The sequence below is a fragment of the Aphelocoma coerulescens genome, chromosome 28, assembly GCF_041296385.1.
Source record: "Aphelocoma coerulescens isolate FSJ_1873_10779 chromosome 28, UR_Acoe_1.0, whole genome shotgun sequence".
In the NCBI taxonomy this organism is placed as follows: domain Eukaryota; kingdom Metazoa; phylum Chordata; class Aves; order Passeriformes; family Corvidae; genus Aphelocoma; species Aphelocoma coerulescens.
This window is the reverse complement of record NC_091041.1, coordinates 2,068,237-2,086,401: the sequence shown is the minus strand read 5'-3', so window position 1 is coordinate 2,086,401 and position 18,165 is coordinate 2,068,237. Positions and strand designations below refer to the sequence as shown.

Here is an 18,165-nt window from a genome sequence, read left to right as displayed (position 1 = left end):
ATTTTTTTGGATGATTCTCAGTGGTTCTATAAATATATATATATATATTTTTTTTTTTTTTTTTGTAATGCAGGTCTATCTTGTATTTTGCCAATGTGAAAACTGCCCAAAAAAGTGTGATGTGAGGTCAGGAGGACAAGATGGAGGGGGCACAGTTAACACACCACGTCACAAAAACCAGACAGATTTCTATCTCCATTTTATTTTGTGGTTGGTTTGGGGGTTTTATTTTTTTTTGTTTTGGTTTTTTTTTGTTTTCTTTCTTTTTTTTTATTTTTATTTTTTTATTTTTTACCTCTTTATGTATATGTAGGGAATTTATAGGAAAATATGTACTTTATTGAATAAATTTTAAAAACTAAAATATATTTTATTTTAAAAAGAAAATAACGGACCTTTAACCTTACATGGCTAAAGTACTGATTATATATTTGCTGAGCTGACTTGACGGTTATGAAAATTGTATCAAGAGTTTTATTTTTTGACTTCAAAGCCTTCTTAATAAAGACTTTTTACTATATATGAATTCTTGTGCTACCCATGGTGTCTCCCTGCCTGGAGCCTCTTGGTACCCGTTCCCATGTCCTTGGGCCCAGGGAGAAGAACAGATGCCAGCCTGGGGGCAGGAGCAGGAACTGACGGGGATATCTGCCACCTCCCACAGGTGGATCTGTCCCTGCCCAGGCTGGGTGACCCTGCTCTGGGTCTGCCCTTGTCCCCACAGGAGCTCCTGTTCCAGGCACTGTGGTGCTGCTGGACAGGTCCCAGTCCCAAAATCCATTGGTGCCCTGGGCTGAGCCCCCAGCGTGGGCAGCAGGGGAGGGGGGATTCTGCCCCTCTGCCCCGCTCAGCTGAGACCCCACCTGGAGAGCTGCCCCAGCCCTGGGGAACAACATCAGGAGCACGTGGAGCTGCTGGAGCCACTCCAGAGGAGGCCACAGAGATGCCCCAAGGGCTGGAGCCCCTCTGCTCTGGAGCCAGGCTGGGAGAGCTGGGGGTGCTCAGCTGGAGAGGAGAAGGCTCCAGGGAGAGCTCAGAGCCCCTTGCAGGGCCTAAAGGGGCTCCAGGAGAGCTGCAGAGGGACTGGGGACAAGGCCTGGAGGGACAGGACCCAGGGAATGGCTTCCCAGTGCCAGAGGGCAGGGCTGGATGGGATCTTGGGAATCAGGAATTGTTCCCTGGGAGGGTGGGCAGGCCCTGGCACAGGGTGCCCAGAGCAGCTGGGGCTGCCCCTGGATCCCTGGCAGTGCCCAAGGCCAGGCTGGACATTGGGGCTTGGAGCAGCCTGGGACAGTGGGAGGTGTCCCTGCCCATGGCAGGGGTGGCACTGGATGGGCTTTGAGGTCCCTTCCAACCCAAACCCTTCTCCATACTCATCATCCCCCACCTCACTTGGGCACCCTGTTGTCGCTCTCTGCCCAGCTGCACCCACTCTCCGTGTGGCACCCGGTCACCAGGGTTTCATTCTGCCCCTGCAGGGCTGGCCAGGCCACTCAGGCGAGCTGGGACAGCAGGGATCCAGGGCTGTGGGGACACACAAGCAGTTGGGGGCTGTGGAAAAAAGGGAGCTACAGACAGGGGCACCCCTGGAGAGCAGCACCCATGGGCAGTGCACCCATGGGCAGTGGGGGCCCAGGCAGTGGCACCTGTGGGCAGTGGGGTCAACCAGAGGTGTCAGAGCACCACCAGTGCAATGGCCACTGGTTTCCATCGTTACTGGGGTCCCTGTAATGAGAGGAGTGGGGGCTCTGCTGTGGGGCTGCGGGGGTCCTTGGGGTGCCCTGTGTGAGGGACCTGGAGGGGCCCTGGGTGCTCTTGAGAGAGGACAGTTTTGGGGTATCCTAAACAGAAGAGGCACTGGCTGCCCTCGAGGGGCTCTTGGGGCATCCCAGGTGGGAGGGGAGTGAGAGTTTGGGGTGTCCCGTGTCGGGGGTGCCTTATGAGGCTTCTTTGGATGCCCCAAGTGGGGTCGTGGGGTGCCCCTAACGGGGACCCTTGGCTTGTCCCGAACAGAGGTACCGGAGCTGGGAGGGGTCTCGGGGTGCTGCAGCAGGGAGGGACCAGCCCCAGCACCCCCAGGAGCTCCTCCGGCCCGGGGAGGGGCTGGGGGCCAGAACGGGGGGTAAAGAGGGGCGGGGAACATAATCCCCGCCGCTTCCAATTAGCGGTAATTAACGGCCATAAAGGGCTGCAGGGGGGGGCAGGAGGAAGACTGGCAGCGGCAGTGGCGGAGGCGGGGGTCGTGCTCGTGCTCTGCCTACGGGGGACCCCATGGCTGCGAGGGACCTGTACCAGGGGCCCGGGGGTCCCACCCGCGGGGCTGTGAAGGGAGCTGGGGGGGCTTCACCCCCTACCCGCGGGTCTGGGGGGCTCAGTGCTGACCTGAGGGGCTCCACACCCTGCAGCCGTAGGGGCTGTGGTGGCTTGGGTGTCCCCTGGGTCACCTCTGTGCTGGTGCTCAGCCTGGTGGCCACAGGTGACGACAGGGTTGGTGTCACCTGGGCACCCAGCTGTGCTGCTGCTGGCCCCACTCACCCTGCTGCTCATCCCCTGCCCCCCGGCCCCATCCTCTGCCCTGGGAGCTGCTCCAGCAGCATCAAGGACCGTGGGCAGGCAGCCCTGGCTCTTTCCTCGTGCTGCTGTGTGTCACACATGATCGCCACAGCCACGGGACAGCCCCAAAACATGGCCCTTCCTCCCGGCACGTACAGCATGAACCTGGGGCTGGGCGGTGCTGGAATCTCTTCCCCATCCATCCTCACAGAGTGAGTGGGATCCTCATGTCCCGTCCCTGAAATGTCCAAGGCCAGGTTGGACAGGACTTGGAGCACCCTGGGATAGTGGGAGGTGGCCTTGCCCATGGCAGGGAGCAGAATGGGATGGTTTTTAAGGTGCCTTTCAGCCCAAACTGTTCTGGGATTCTTTGGGGATTTCTTGGACGTGAACCCAAAGTTCAGCCCTTCCTTCTCCCTTCCCGGCCTATTCAGTGCTTGGGGATGGCGCTGGAAATGTTTGCTGCAGCCAAATTTGCAATCCCTGGATTTGCAAAACCAGCAAAGCGGGGTGGTTCTTCAGGGGCTGAGCTCTGCTCTGGGACAGGGACAGGAGCCCAGGGAACGGCTGGAGCTGGGTCAGGGCTGGGCATGGAGCTCAGGGAAAGGTTCTTCCCCCCGAGGCTGCTGGGCACTGCCCAGGCTCCCCAGGGAATGGTCCCGGCCCCGAGGCTGCCAGAGCTGCAGGAGCGTTTGGACAGCGCTCTCAGGGATGCCCAGGGTGGGATTGTGGGCACCTCTGCCAGGGACAGGGGCAGCAGGAGCAGGTTCCCTGTCCCTAGAGCTCAGGTCATCCTTTGCCAGCTTGGGGCCAGGTGCTCACCCTCTTGCCAGCTGACCGGGTGTCTGTACCAGGGTTTGGAGGGTTTTTTGGCCCAGTTTTCACCTCTCGTCCCCTGTGGTTTTGTGCTGCTTTGTTTGTGCTGAGTGTGGGATCCTGCTCCCTGTGGGGTGGCTCCAGAGAGGATTGTTCCAGGTGTGAGGGAGGTGTGAAGTCCTTCTGGAGCTGGGGGGACACACCCGGGTGCTGGGTCCCGTGGCTTGCCCTGCCCCTGGGCTGCCTGTCTCAGGTGAGAGCTGTGGGAAGGGCTGTGGCACTTGCCTCCAAGGCTGGTGGCCAGATGCTTTCCTGGCTTGTGGCCATGGCTCTCTGCAGATCCCTCTCCCCTCTGTGTCCCACAGGGTGCCCGGGTATGGATCTCCAACCCCCTCGAAGTCTGGAGGGTGGCAGAAATAACCAGAGGCTACAGGGAAGGAGACGCCGTTCTCCACCTCCGCCTGGAAGGTGGCTCCGTAAGGCTGGAGCTGTGCAGCCCTGTGGGTCCCTCCTGTGCTCCCCACGGAGTCAGGAATCCCCAGGAGCGGGAGATGGCTCACTCTGCATCCCAAAGTAGCCTGGGCTCCTCAGCAGGCCTGGGGGGCTCACACACTGACTGGACATGGCCCACCTGGTGCCTGAGCAGGTGCCCAGAGCCTGCAGCGTGTGTGGTGCCCCTTGTCCCCTGGCCGCCTGGGGAGCTGCTCCTCACTTCTGCTCCTCCCTGGCTTCCCAAAAGGCCTCCAGCTCAGCTGAGGCTGGCTGGGGAGGGATTCCTGGTGACCACCAGCCCAAGTGTGGCCTGTAGACAGAAGCCCTCTGGCTATGCTGCTCCCACAGCCCCATCCTGCTTTTGTGGAGCCACCTGTCTCTGTTCAGCCCTCCTTCTGCTCCATCGCCATCCCTGCAGGCACTGGCCCACCCCATCAAGCTCCAGCTGCCTCCTCTCTGCAACCCCAACTGCCCTCGGGTGCCAGTGACCCGGTGGCCGTGAGCCACCTGCACGAGCCAGCTGTGCTGCACTCGCTCTGCTGGCGCTTCCTGGAGGCCAATTCCATCTACACCTACTGTGGTGAGCCCTGAGCCCCCTCCTGCTCCCTGCCCTGGGCACATGCCCTGCTCTGTGTCTTGGTTTGAAAGACAGGATTCTGCTAAGGAAGGCAGGAGCCTCCCTTGGAATGGCAGATGCAACCCCCCTTCCCTCTGAGTTATTATAATTTTGAAATCAAGGGGCTTTTAGGCAAAGATGTGGGAAATAGGAATAACAGTTCTTTACTATTATACATCTATATGTGTATAACCAGTCAAACGAACAGCAATAACTGTGGCAGTAACAGCAAACAATCCCAAACCCAGTCCCAGCCTTCTCGGCTGTCGGGCCCTTTCCCCTCGGGTGCAGTTCCGCTCGCAGCCGGCAGGGGCGCTGGCGGCTCCCGGTGAGCAGGGCAGGTGCGATGGCTCCCCCGCGGCTGCAGGGGGCGCTCCGGAGCGAGCTCGGGGAGCAGCGGCACCGGTGCCCTGGGATCCGGGAAGGGATGGGACAAAGGAGCTTCACAAACCCCTGGGCAGCCGATCCCGGTGTCCGGCCGGACCCTCGGGAACAGCAGGCTGGAACAGCAGGGACGAGCACAAATCCCAGGTGGCAGACGAGATGTATCCAAACTGCGGTGGGAACCCCCCCCGGAGGTCTGGGCAGGCAGGGCGAGCACGGCTACAACACAGCAAAGGCTCAAAGCAACAGCAGGGGTAGGGCAGCCACGGCCCAGCTCCCAGCGGGGCAGGGAAGGCGAGCTTGGGATCCCAGGGTTTCTCTGGCAGAAGGAAAAGCAGCCAATGAAAAAGCCTCCCTCTCCGTCCAAATGCCAGGGACTGACTCACCACACATCCAGGTGAAACAAAAGAGCAGCCAGATGCACCCCACCCCAATGGCCAGCTCTTTTGTTTCTCTCAAGTACCCAGAAATTTGTTCCCCTAGCAACAAGTATGGGGAAAATTCCTTTAATAGAAAAAAAAAAAACCAGGAGAGCTCCTGAAACCCCAACAATATCAAAGACTGCTTTTTAAATATCCCCCTTCATCCTTGAGATGCACCCCAGTTTGCCTTCTCAGTCCCATCCCGAAACAGGCAGGCCCCTCTGACAAGGTACCACTGGCGAGTCCTCCCTCAGGGGATGAAAAACTCACCTTCCATCTGCCAGTGGTATGCAGCCCACATCCTCTCTCCCATCAGAAAGACTTCTCCAGATGCCATCATCCTGCACTACATGGATGATATACTAGTTTGTTCCTGAGATCAGTCCTATTTAGACACTGTTCTAACTAAGACAATAAAGGCTATTGAAGACACTGGATTTGAAATCCGTGAGGACAAGATCCAGCGAACCTGCCCTTGGACCTACCTGGGACTCTGAATTGGTGAGCGGAACGTCGTACCCCAGCATCTCACTGTCAAAGATAACCCAAAGACCCTCCGCGACTTCCACCAGCTCTGCGGGTCCATCAGCTGCCTGCATCCACTGCTGAGGATCACAACAGAGGCCCTCACACCACTCTTCTATCTCCTCCAAGGCAGCGATGACCTCGACTCACCCCGTGCCATCACTCAAGAGGCCCAGGAATTCCTGGATGAATGTCCAAGAAGCATTATCTTCCCGGCAGGCACACAGGACTGACCCCACTCTCCCTTTCCAGCTCATCGTCCTGGGTGAGTCACCCAGCTTCAATGCGTTAATTTTTCAGTGGGACACTGCACAGAAAGATCCACTCCTTATCATCGAGTGGGTCTTCCTACACCATGAGCCAATTGAGACCATTACAACACCTCAAGAGCTGATGGCTCAGCTCATTATAAAAGCCAGGGCGTGCCTCCGCACCCTTGTGGGGTGTGATTTCACACACATTGGCCTCCCATTGACCACCGGGGTTCTGGACCATTTGTTCCAGAACAACGAGCACCTCCAGTTCGCCCTTGACAGCCACACATGGCCAAATTTCCATTCACCAACCCAGTCATAAGCTGTTTAATTCAGCTTTCCTTTTGGCCCCAAAATCACTCCAAAGTCAAACACCCCTGAAGGCCCTGACCATTTTCACAGATGGCTCGGGGGCATTGCAAAAGTCCATGATGACTTGGAAAGATTCAAAGATGCAGAAGTGGGAGCCTGACATCGACTGTTCAAGGGTCCCCGTAGATTGCAGAGCTAGCAGCCATGGTCAGGGCTTTTGAGAGATTCAAAGAGCCAATTCATCTGGTCATTGATTCGGCATATGTGGCCAGTGTAGTTGCAGGAGCTGAACACTCCTTGCTAAAGGAGGTGTCAAACCCAAATTTACACAGGTTGCTTTCGAAGTTAATCCACCTCTTCTCCCACCGAAAGCCACCATTTCATATAATGCATGTGAGGTCACACACCGACCTCCCAGGGCCCATTGCAGAGGGCAGCAGAAGAGCAGATGCCCTGGCCATGCCTGTGCAGACTGCTAACGTACTTGACATCTTTGCACAGGCCAAGATGAGCCACGGCTTTTACCATCAGAATGTGCCAGCCCTCATGCACACGTTCCACCTACTGCACGACCAGGCGAGGGCCACAGTGGCCACATGCCCCACCTGCCAGCAGCACTGAGTTCCATCATTGGGCTCCGGGGTTAACCCCCAAGGACTCAACAGCTGCCAGTTGTGGCAGACAGATGTGACCCACTATCCGCCATTCGGCAGGCAGAAATACATGCACGTGTCCATTGACACATTTTTCAGGAGCAGTGTTTGCTTCAGCTCATGCAGGAGAGAAGGCCAAAGATGTCACCAGGCACTTTCTCCTGGCATTTGCCACCTTAGGTGTCCCGGAACAAATTAAAATTGACAATGGCCCTGCCTACACCTCCCACAAACTCAGGGATTTTTCAGTCAGTGGGGGGGTGAAGCACGGCACAGGCATACCAAGCTCCCCTATAGGACAGTTAATTGTTGAAAGGGCCCACGGCACCATTAAGGGGGTCCTCGATCAGCAGCGAGGAGGGACAGAAATCAGTTCTCCCATTGAGAGGCTCTGTAAAGCCCTTTTCCCGATAATTTCCTAAACTGCTCATCCACAGAGCCAAAACCCCCTGTATTCTGGCACTTCTCCAATTCGGCCCGAGCTAAGCTCGATGAGAAGCCGCTGGTGCTGATCAAAGATCCTGAAAGCCAACAAATACTGGGCCTTTTCCCTTTGATAACCTGGGGGAGGAGGTATGCCTGCGTATCAACACCGTCAGGCCTGAGGTGGCTCCCAGGCAAGAACATAAAGCCTTACATTGGCCCAGCAAACACTGCTCCCAAAGACACAGCCGTGCCTGGCGCTGATGCAGAACAACCCAAGGACCAAAGAAACACAGCCTGAAGACGGAGACGAGGCAAATCTCCACCGCAGACACTGACCTGCCATCCCACAACCAGAGCTGCGACCGGATAAGTTTACACCACTGACATGTTCCCATCCCCCTGTTACCATTCCCCTTTTTTTTTTCCAGCTTCTTAGTTAATAAAGAAGGGGGAATGTAAAGAGGGAGGGAATGGAAGGCCACCCCCCAAAATTGCAAATTTTTAACTCTGTTTAAAACTCTAGCAGAAACACCTGCCAACCCATACTCCATCAGGAAATGCAGCATTTGTCCCACCACCACCCTCTGGATGTTCCTGGTACCACTGGCAGTGGAGGCTTGAACTGTACTGCAGCCAAAAAGAGACTCTGGCAAAGACTACCCCCTCCGTGAGAAAATCCATACCAGTGTCCAGAGAAAAAATCCCCTGAAGGATTTGAGGACCTGTTGGGATGATGGGTTGTGGGTGTTTCTGATTGTTTTTGTTGTTTAATGCATAATTGGTTGTTTGGGGTGTTTGGTTGTTGGGAAATAGAATTATTGGGATCAATAAAAGGACTGTGCAAGCAATAGGCCTGGAAGCTTTAGGCTTGTGTGTGAGAAAACTTTCCATGGGAAAGTCCCTGTGTGAAAGATAACAAGCAGGGCTGGGAACAAAGAGGGAGTCTTGAGATGGTCCAGCTGTACTATCCGGGAGTGAATGAGGGAGATAGACACTGACTTCTTTATGGAAGCTTGCCAATGTAAGTCCAATTATGTAGAAATAGAAATGTGTTTTGATAAGCTTTAAGCCACTTAGGAGTTAACAAGCTGGTATAGTATATAAGTGCCTTTGGACTGCTAATAAATGGAGTTTTGAGGAGTTTGCTCTATCCACCATATTGGCTGGCTTGTTTCACTCTCTCCCCCCGCCGGGGGCCCAGGCTCCTCGTCCTGTTAAGCTTCTAACATTTGGTTCTGGGATCTCTGGGAGAAGCCTCTTTAATTAATACAGAAAAGAGGAGTTGTGGTGGCAGATTGACCAGGGGTACAAGAGACAGAGCGAGTTCTTGGTAAGACAGTCTCTGGTGCCAAAGACCTAGCGGTTATGGTGAGGGAAAGGAGCCTCTCCCAGGATGTTTGGTTATGGTAATGTACCCCAGTTCTGCTTCCCCAGATGGCTCCTGGTGTTAGCCACACCCCTGTACTTAAGCCTGAGCTGCCACATGTTCGGGGTCATTTGCCTCTGGAAACCTTCACAAGTTGTAGCAATAAACTGCTTTTTGTGGAACTCTACGCAAGGACCCTTCTCAACTCCTTGCCGTCGGCTTAATATTACTGGGGCCATCCCTGCGTCTGTGTGCTCACGCATGAGAGCCATGGGGCTGGCTGGGACCCCAGTAATACCGTGTCACCTTCCAGGTGGGTCTGTGGGGTGGCACAGGGAGGGGGAGCCCTAGTCCTGGGAGTGGGAGGTTGTTCTTTCTGAGCATCCCCAGGGGATGTGACCCCAGTGCTGACGAAAATCTCTGCTCGCTCAGTTGGCAGATTTACTGGTCTCTGCTCTGGAAAGCCTCGGGCTGCCTAGAGAGACGGCACAGGCGATCCAGCGGCTCGGCAGCTCCGATACGCGACAAGTGATAGCTGTAAAGCTGTCATCAAAGCAGAAGCAAAGAGTAGAAATATAGCCCAGACTCCGTGCCTGTATTCCTGTTTTCTTTGTTCCTCCTGTCCCAGGAGAGACGGGAGAGTCTGTTCACAGAAATAGAGACAGGAGCAAGAGGGGCAGGGCCAGCTGGGATCGCTGCTTTATTTGGGGGAAGGGAAAGGGGAGAGCAGAGGGTGGACCCGTGGTTACCAGCCAATCGGACTCTGTTTCGGGGCAGTCCGTGCTACTTTCAAGTCTTACCCGTGCTTGGAACAAAGGGGATTCAGAGCACATGGCAGGGACAAATCCGGACATGCCTGGGCAGTCCCGGGGCCGGGCTGCACTTCCAAGCAGGCAGCAACAGGCGTGGGCAAGGGTCACCCACACGTTTTCTGGCATCAGGGGTAACGTGGTAAGTCCTTGCTCTGTCTCAGCTTGAGTCAGGACCATCCACCAAATGATCCACGGCATCATCGTCTTCTGAAGGTTGCCCGTTGGTTTGCTGGTCCACACTGCTGTCATCTTCTTTAGGTTGCCTGTTGGCGCTTTTAATGTCGCAAATCCGGGTGAACACACCTTACAGGTACCGGTATCTGTGGAAACACAAGCATACCCGCATATGTGACAAGGTCCCATGGGCCTTCCCACTTGTCAGTGAGCAAATCTCGTACCCAGACTTTCGCTCGGGGCAGGTGCGTTTCGCCTGAAGACTGCAACGAGAAGAAATGATTCAAAAGAACAGGATTATCAGAATTTGGTGGCACTGTAAGACAATTAATTGTGTACAAAGCTTTTGCCAACCAACTCTGTGGGGATTCTCCAGTCATTCCCCCTTTTTGTTTTTCCAAAACACGCTTCAAAGAGCCATGAGCACGTTCAGTAATAGCTTGACCAGTGGGAAAATGGGGAATACCAAATTTATGGGTTACACCCCGCTGTTGTAAAAACCTCTGCATCTTCTGTGAGACGTAGGCAGGACCATGGTCAGTTTTTACAGAGGAAGACACACTCAAAACAGCAAAAGCCATTTGCCAGTGGGTGATAGCATCGTGACTCTTCTCTCCTGTATGTACAGACACCCACATGGCAGAGGAAAAGGTATCGATAGAAACACGTACATATTTGTATCAACCGAATTCAGCAATATGGGGAATATCTGCCTGCCCAATTTGCAAGGCTTGCAGACCTCTGGGGTTAGGGGTTAACACCTGCCAGTAACGGCGCAGTGAACCCTTGACAATCAGGACAAGAACTGATAATATTATGAGCCTCAGCAGAAGTTAATGAAAATTCTTTCTGCAAGGCATGAGAGCCTCGGTGAAAGAAATCATGCAAGGCTTTAGCTTGTGCTAATTTGTCAGGTTGAGGCGTCCTCCATGCAGGGTTGGCCAATTAACAGCTCTGGCATGACCTTCCTCTATAAATGCTGGCAAACTGGTGTGGCTCCTTATATGTAGAACATAATAGGGAGGGACTCAGTTCTGAATTGCACACCACAAAGCTTTCAACAGTGAAAAAAGAACAGCATTATTAACTTCCTTCAAAAGAGAGCAATCAAGATGCTGTGTAGTATCTGCAACATAAGCAGAATCAGTAACGAGATTCAATGGTACACAAGAGAATTGCTGGAATGCCATGGCCACAGCCCTTAATTCGACAAGCTGGGCAGAGCCTGACTCGTGGCCTTCCAGCATCTGCCACCCAGACTCATCCTTCCAGGTAAGGCCTTTCCTGTTCTTCCTGATCCAGTAAAGACAGTGGGTCCTTGCAGCGGTACACGGCTGTTTTTTGGCCGCAAGGACAAACTGGTTGATTTTGCCAATTGTAATAACTTGTGGCTGGGCAAATGGTAAGCAATTTGCCCAGAAAAGTTTTGCAATGCACTCTGCAAAGGAGCACAAATTGCAGAACTCCATTCAAAATATTCTTGCTGAATAGGAATTACAATTTTTGCAGGATCTTTGGCCATCAACTGCAGGCACCTCTGCTGGCACTTGATAATCAGTTGGGCAATGAGCTCAAACAGCGTAGATGCTGTTTTCTTAGGCTGGTGAGGCAAAAAGACCCATTCTAAAATGTGCAAAGGATCAGGCCATTGATCACCCCGCTGTGCAATGATGCCTGTAGGATGGAAATCTGGAGTGACAAGAAACACAAGGATATCAATGGTGAGGTCCACCCAGTAGACCTGACGATTTGAAATCACTTGCTGCACTTCTTCCAGTGCTTGTTCTGCTTCAGGGGTTAACTTCCTTGTCAAAGTTAACTCTGGGTTCCTTTTAAGGATGTTAAACAATGGGGATAATTGTGCTGTGGTCAATTCCAAATAGGGTCGCAGCCAATTTATAGTACCCAAAAGTTTCTGTGCATCATTCAAAGTCCAAGTTGATTTTTCAAACTGAAGGTTTTGTGGCTGCACAGTCTGTTCAAGCATTTTCACTCCCAGATATCTCCAGCGTGCCTGATGTTGCACCTTTTCTGGAGCTATCTGCAAGCCATAATTTTGCGGTGCTTTGAGCAGATGTGGTTGGATTTGCAACAGCTCATCTTTTGTAGGAGTTGCTACCAGTATATCATCCATATAGTGATAGCAATAGGCTCCAGGGAACTGTTCCCTAATACCAGACAAGGCTTGTGCAACATACCATTGACAATTGATTGGGTTCTTTCTCATACCTTGTGGCAACACTTTCCATTGATATCGTTCCACAGGTTTTGCGTGATTAACAGATGGCACTGTAAATGCAAATTTTGGAATATCTTTTGGATGCAGTGGAATGGTAAAAAACCAATCCTTCAGATCAACAGTCAATATGTCCCACTTAGCAGGTATCATTGTGGGGGATGGCATTCCAGGCTGTAAAGCACCCACGCTCTCTATTACTGCGTTAATTTGACGCAGGTCATGGAGCAACCTCCATTTCCCTGATTTCTTTTTGATCACAAAGATAGGTGTATTCCAAGGGCTCATAGAAGGTTCAATGGGCCCTTGTTTTAATTGTTCCTGGACCAATTTGTGAAGGGCAACTCATTTTTCTTTTGGTAGGGGCCACTGGGTTTCCCAGATAGGTTGTTCTGTAAGCTACCGTAGCGGCGGTGTAGGGTGCTTCATGCCCTTCTGCACAGCGGCCCCAATCAAAAATTCATCACCACTTTCACCCCCCAGGCTGCCAGAACATCTCATCCCCACAGATAGAGGGGTGCTGCAGTGATGCAGGGACAGACAGTGGCTATTTGTCCTTCTGGGTTTGTGATCAACACAGGTTTAGTACTCAAGTAGCTTTGTGCAGAGCCCCCAAGGCCAGCAACAGCAGAGCCCACTGGCATTGTGGGCCACGAGGGAGGCCATGCAGTGGCAGATTTGACAGAGACATCGGCTCCTGTGTCCATCAATCCCTTGATGGTTACATGTGATGGAGCCATGCCTTGCACTTCCAAAGTACAAACCATTCTCTGGTCAGAGATGTTTTGAGTCCAATACACTTGAGGCAGCCCCGTTGATCCGAAGCCTTGATCCCCTCGTAGTCTGGAATCTGTTTTTGGGGCACAAGACTTAAAAGGCTGAGTAATACGAGTCTGAGCAGGTATGGTAACAGGAGGACTGGGGGTTGACACCATAGCATATATTTGTCCCGTGTAATCAGCATCCACAAGCCCCAGATGTACAAAGATACCTTGCACTGTCACACTCAATCTCCCTATTAGCAACGCGCTGAGCCCCAACCCATGGCTCCATGCGCTGCTAGGGGGGCTTTATGTACCTGCTGCGAGGCTAAGATGACTGTGCTGGCGGTGGAAGCATCCATGCCAGTGGCTCCTCTTGTCCACCCGGTGAGGTGGTTGCATAAGCTTGCTCGGGGTGTGGCCCCTGGGAAGTGTTTGTGTCTGTGAGCGCTTCCCTTTCGCGTTCTTCTTCCCGTTTCCCTGGTGTGTGAGGGGCTGCCCGTTCGCACGGAATTCAGATTTGCAGTGCTTTGCAAAACGTCCTGGCTTTGCACACTTAGTACAAAGTTCCACCCCAGGGGTTCCTTTCGGGTTTTTTGGCACACTTGATAATTGGTTCTTGTGGGGACACTGAGCTTTGGTGTGACCTTGTTGTCAGCAGCTATAGCAATGATGCTGTACCTCCACTGCAGCTGCAAGAGAGTCTGCTAGCGTGGCCACATGGTAGGGAGCAGTTCCTACCTTGGAATAAACATGTATTATCTCCTCCAAAGAAGGAGAGCCACTCGGCAAGAGATCTATGGCTCTCCAACACTCATCATTTGCATTATCCTTTGCTAACTGCAAGAACATCTGCTCCCTTGCTGTTGGATCTGCTATCTGTTTGCCTAAGGCATCCTGCAGGCGATCCAAAAATTGCATATATGGCTCATGTGCACCCTGCTTTATTGAGGTGTATCGTTGTGTTGGTGAGGACATATATGCAACCTCCATAAGAGCCTGCATACCCAAATCACGAGACTGAGCTAAATAGAAGGATGCAGACAAGCCTGTAGCTGTGGGTTATCCAAAGGAGGGAATCCCAGCAGCTGAGCCATGCCTGCTCCGAAACGAGGATCATCCGGAGATAATTTAAAATTGCTCATTGTCATTGCTTCAGCAAATCGACGCCAAACAGACTCAAATGTTAAGTATTGAATTGGAGAGCAAAGCAATCTTGCTATTAGTTTCATATCAAAGGGAGTCAGATCTTGTGCAGCTAAAAACGACAGCATCTTTGCTATGGCTGGGGATGCCAAACCATGCTTTGTAGCTATTTTGCCCAGTTCTGAAAGCACTTGCCAATTAAACTCAACGTATTGATTTGGTCCCTGACCTCCGCTTCTAATGACAGGGAACGCTCCCATTGCCCCCTCAGAACTCATTTGATTGTTCAGAGCAAAAGGTTGCCCAGGCATAGGAATACAGTCTGCCAGTTCGAAGTCTCCTCTGAGACTTGTTAGTGCTTTGATCTGGTTCCAAAAGCTTTCCGGGTCATAAGCAGATACTGTTAGTGAGACTGGTTGTACCGTGAGCACGTGTTCCGGAGGATTTGCGGGTGTGAGGGACGGAGTATTTCCCTTGCTGGGGCCCCGTCCCAGCGCCGGCTCCCGGCAGCGTTTTGCCCGTATCGGTCACTGGGCGCCTGCGCCAAGGGCTGAAGGCTGATCGGCGCATGCGCGGGGGGCGCAGCGCAGGCACAAGCCAGTCCATTGGAGGAAAAGCGGGGGGAACCACAGCAGGGGGAGCCCTGGCTTCGGCTCGTCGTCTCCGTCGGACCAGAGGTCATCGGGCAGGGGTGTATCGAACGGAGCTGCCAGACCAGCGGGACCGGGCCAGTCGGCCCCAAGGTCCGTCCGTCCTTCCGCCGCTTCAAGTGAGGGCGCGGTGCCGCCACGCCCCACCGAGCTACTGCAGATGGTAGCGCCCGGCGCGGCCCCGCCCCGCCCCGCCGCCAGTACCGGCGCGGAGCAGCGGTGGAATCGACCGGCCGGGACGGGGCGCGCCCGGCGCGGAGCCGTGTGGCACTGCTGTCCCGTATGGCACTGCTGCCCCGTGTGGCACTGCTGCTCCGTGTGGCACTGCTGCCCCGTGTGGCACCGCTGCCCCGTGTGGCCCTGCTGCCCCGCCGTGTGCCACTGCTGCCCCGCCGTGTGGCACTGCTGCCCCGTGTGCCACTGCTGCCCCGCCGTGTGCCACTGCTGCCCCGCCGTGTGCCACTGCTGCCCCGTGTGGCCCTGCTGCCCCGCCGTGTGGCACTGCTGCCCCGTGTGGCCCTGCTGTCCCGCCGTGTGGCACTGCTGTCCCGTGTGCCACTGCTGCCCCGTGTGGCCCTGCTGCCCCGCCGTGTGCCACTGCTGCCCGGCCTCCGCCCTTGTCCGGGAGCGGCTGCCCCGGCGCCGGGAAAGGGCGGGTGGCTCTCGGGGCAGGGTGCGCGGGGCTCGGGAGCGGCGGGCTGGGGTTGCTGGTTGCTGATCGCTGTTGCGGGCCGGTTCCGGGACAGGGTCCGGGGCAGGGGCTGAGGGCTGGGGACGGTCTGTTGTAGGACTCATTAGCGGCACGCAGTTCGGTGACTCAGGACACGGCCCAAAGGCGGTTTCTGCCGGCGCCTTTGTCTCTGTGCCCGGGTTCTCACCGGCCCCACCGGCTTCCCCTGTTCCCTCCTGTCTCTTCTGCCCCTTCGCTTTATCTTCCGCATCCGCGGGGTCCCGCGGTTCTAAGTCCCGTTCCTTTTCTACCGCTTTTAAAGAAGTCTCCAACACCGCCCTCCAGGTTGTGAGCAGAGTTTTTGTAGCCTCATCACCCCGGGAAGCGAAATCAAGAATTCGCAGTCCAACTTTTTCCCAGGCTGCCACCTTAAAGGCACCCTCAGCAATAAAGTTTTTAGCACTTGTTTATCCTACTTAATGCCTCGTTTGTTTAGCATAAGCGTCCATACATTTACTGTAGCTTTTTCTTCTTGGGATATTTGAGTTCCCATGGTCTCCTGTAGCCTACCTTTAACATTCAGTCGTCCCAGGGCTTTTGGCACCTCTCCCCGGTGCTCTTTGGCTGCAGAGCTCCGTCCCCTCCGCTCTCTCCCGGCGCTCAATTTTCTTGCAGTTCCTCGCACGCGCGGACAGTGCCTCGGATAAAGTGCAGAAAAGGCGTTTATTAAACAAAGCAGCCCCTTTTTTACACTTTTTGTATGTTGTCATTTGTGTTACAGATTCGTTGGCTGCTAAACTACTACAATGGACTCACGGGCTACTATCAACTAAAACATATAGCCATTGGCTACCTGTGGCATAAGCATTCAAGCATTCAGAAAAAGAACAGGTGTGGATATGTTGCTGTTTTTCTCCTGTTGTTTAACTTTCATGCTTCTGTTTATACTATATCCTCATGGATAAAAACTAACTGCTTTTCTTCTCACGGGCTTTTCTCATGAATAGAAGTTACCCATGTCCAAATGAAGGTCTGTGAAGCCTGCAGACCTGCTGTCAGCCTCAGCACTGAAGGGCACCATCGTGAAGCAGATCTGCAGCACTGCCCTTGGGAGACTGCTTCAAGTAAGGGTCCTGCTTTGGGAATGCAGCTGGGATACCAGAGTGTCCCTTGCAGGTGCTTTTCCCCGTGTTTTGGTGCCCACTGAGGCACAGAAATGGGTGAGCTGGGGATGAGCTCTGCCTCGAGGGAGGCGGGATGGGAAGGATCCCTGCTGGAGGAGCCTGGGCAGTGCTCTGTCCTGGGACTGACTCTCCCTTTGCTGCAGGACCCCAGCAGGTACGAGTGTGGGCAGACCAAGGTGTTTTTCCAGGCTGGCCAGGTGGCCATGCTGGAGGAGCTGCGTGTCCGGAGCCCGCGGGCAGCCTGCACATAGTCTAATTGGACAAAGGATCAGCCACCCCTTGGGGTGATTGGCCAAAATCCTAAAACATCCATTGTCAAAATATTTTTCTACTATACCATAAACAAGACTTCTCAAGGTTGCAGGTGTTTGGTTGTTTACAGAACTCTGCTACCTCTTCTGTGAGAGAGAAAAGTCTCTCACGGACATAGAAAATAGCAAGAAAATCCTTGCTAGCAGCATTTTTGTACCTACACAGCTCTGTCCCCCCTCCAGGCTCTGCCACCTCCTGCCCAGCTCCCTGTTCCCCCTCTTGGCTCCCTGCCCAGCTCCCTGCCCAGCTCCCTGCCATCCCCGCAGGTTTGTGAGGATGCTGCAGAGGACCAGGGCTGCCGTGGTGCTGTAGAAGACCCTGAGGATGGTCCTGGCCCGATGCTCGTTTCTGCACCTGCACCAGGCCACCGTCACGATCCAGGCCTTCGCCCAGGGCCCGTTTGCCCGGTGCCGGTACCGAGAGGTGGGAGCCCAGCAGGGCGGGGGGTGCCTGGCTCCCCTCCGGGGGTGGTGTGGCACCGCGAGGCCGTGGTGATCCAGGGGCTGGCTGGCCCAGAGGCGCTACGGCCGCGTGTGCAGGGCCGTGCTGCCCCTGCAGTGCTGCTGCCCCGGGCCTGGGCACGACGGGAGCTGAGCCGGCTGTTCCTCGAGGTGCGCTCGGTCAGGCACAAGGAGCTGCACAAGGGCACGGAGATCAAGGTGATCCAGTTGCAGTGCAGGCTGGACGAGCAGGTGGGTCCCAGGGGTGTCCCAGGGGCAGGGCTTTGTGCTGACCACCTCTTACCTGGCCCTGGCCCAGCTGTGTCCTGGGCCTGGGGCAGGAGCTGATTGCCTGCCGTGGGTCCCCAGGAGAAGCGGTGCCTCTGGGCTTTGTTCCCAGGTTTCTGTGCTCCTTGGGACAGGTAGGGCACTCCCCTGGGTGCAGCCTCACAGCAGTGTCAAGTGCTGGGGACAGTCCTGGTGTGACATGTTCCACTCTGCTGCTGGAAGCATCCCTTTTCACCATCTGGGTTTCTCTGCTCTGACTGTGGCTGCTCCAGTTCTGGGGGTGTCTCTGGAGGATGAGGGAGGTGGTGTGATCCTGTCTGGGAGTTGGAGGAAACAGGGCAGGGTAATCCCGCTGTGAGGACCAGCCTGGAGGCAGGGAAGGGACCCACACGTGAGCTTTGCCATGGCTTTGGAGCCCATGGGGGTGGCAGGTCAGGGACAGCTGCTCTCCCAGGCCTGAGCTCTGGAGGGGGAGGATTCTATGGCTCAGGGCTCCAAGGAGATGATGGGAAATGGGGTCTCATTACAGAGGGGCAGCCTGAGTGCACGGGGCTCTCAGTGCTGTGACACGTGGGGATGTGTCCCTGCCCCTGTTCCTGACCCTGCCCCTGTTCTCAACCCTGCCTGATGCTCTGTCCCTCGCCCCAGGCCCAGGAGAAGCAGCAGCTGGTGG

General features: G+C 54.7%; 1 long non-coding RNA gene across 1 annotated transcript; it reads left to right on the top strand.

The window, feature by feature from the left end:
- The first annotated feature begins 14,619 nt into the window (after nucleotides 1-14,619).
- On the top strand, nucleotides 14,620-16,352 carry LOC138099642 (uncharacterized). Its single transcript, XR_011146748.1, has 3 exons — nucleotides 14,620-14,691; nucleotides 16,050-16,159; nucleotides 16,276-16,352. It is a non-coding gene; the product is annotated as an uncharacterized lncRNA (long non-coding RNA).
- Nucleotides 16,353-18,165: the final 1,813 nt, after the last annotated feature.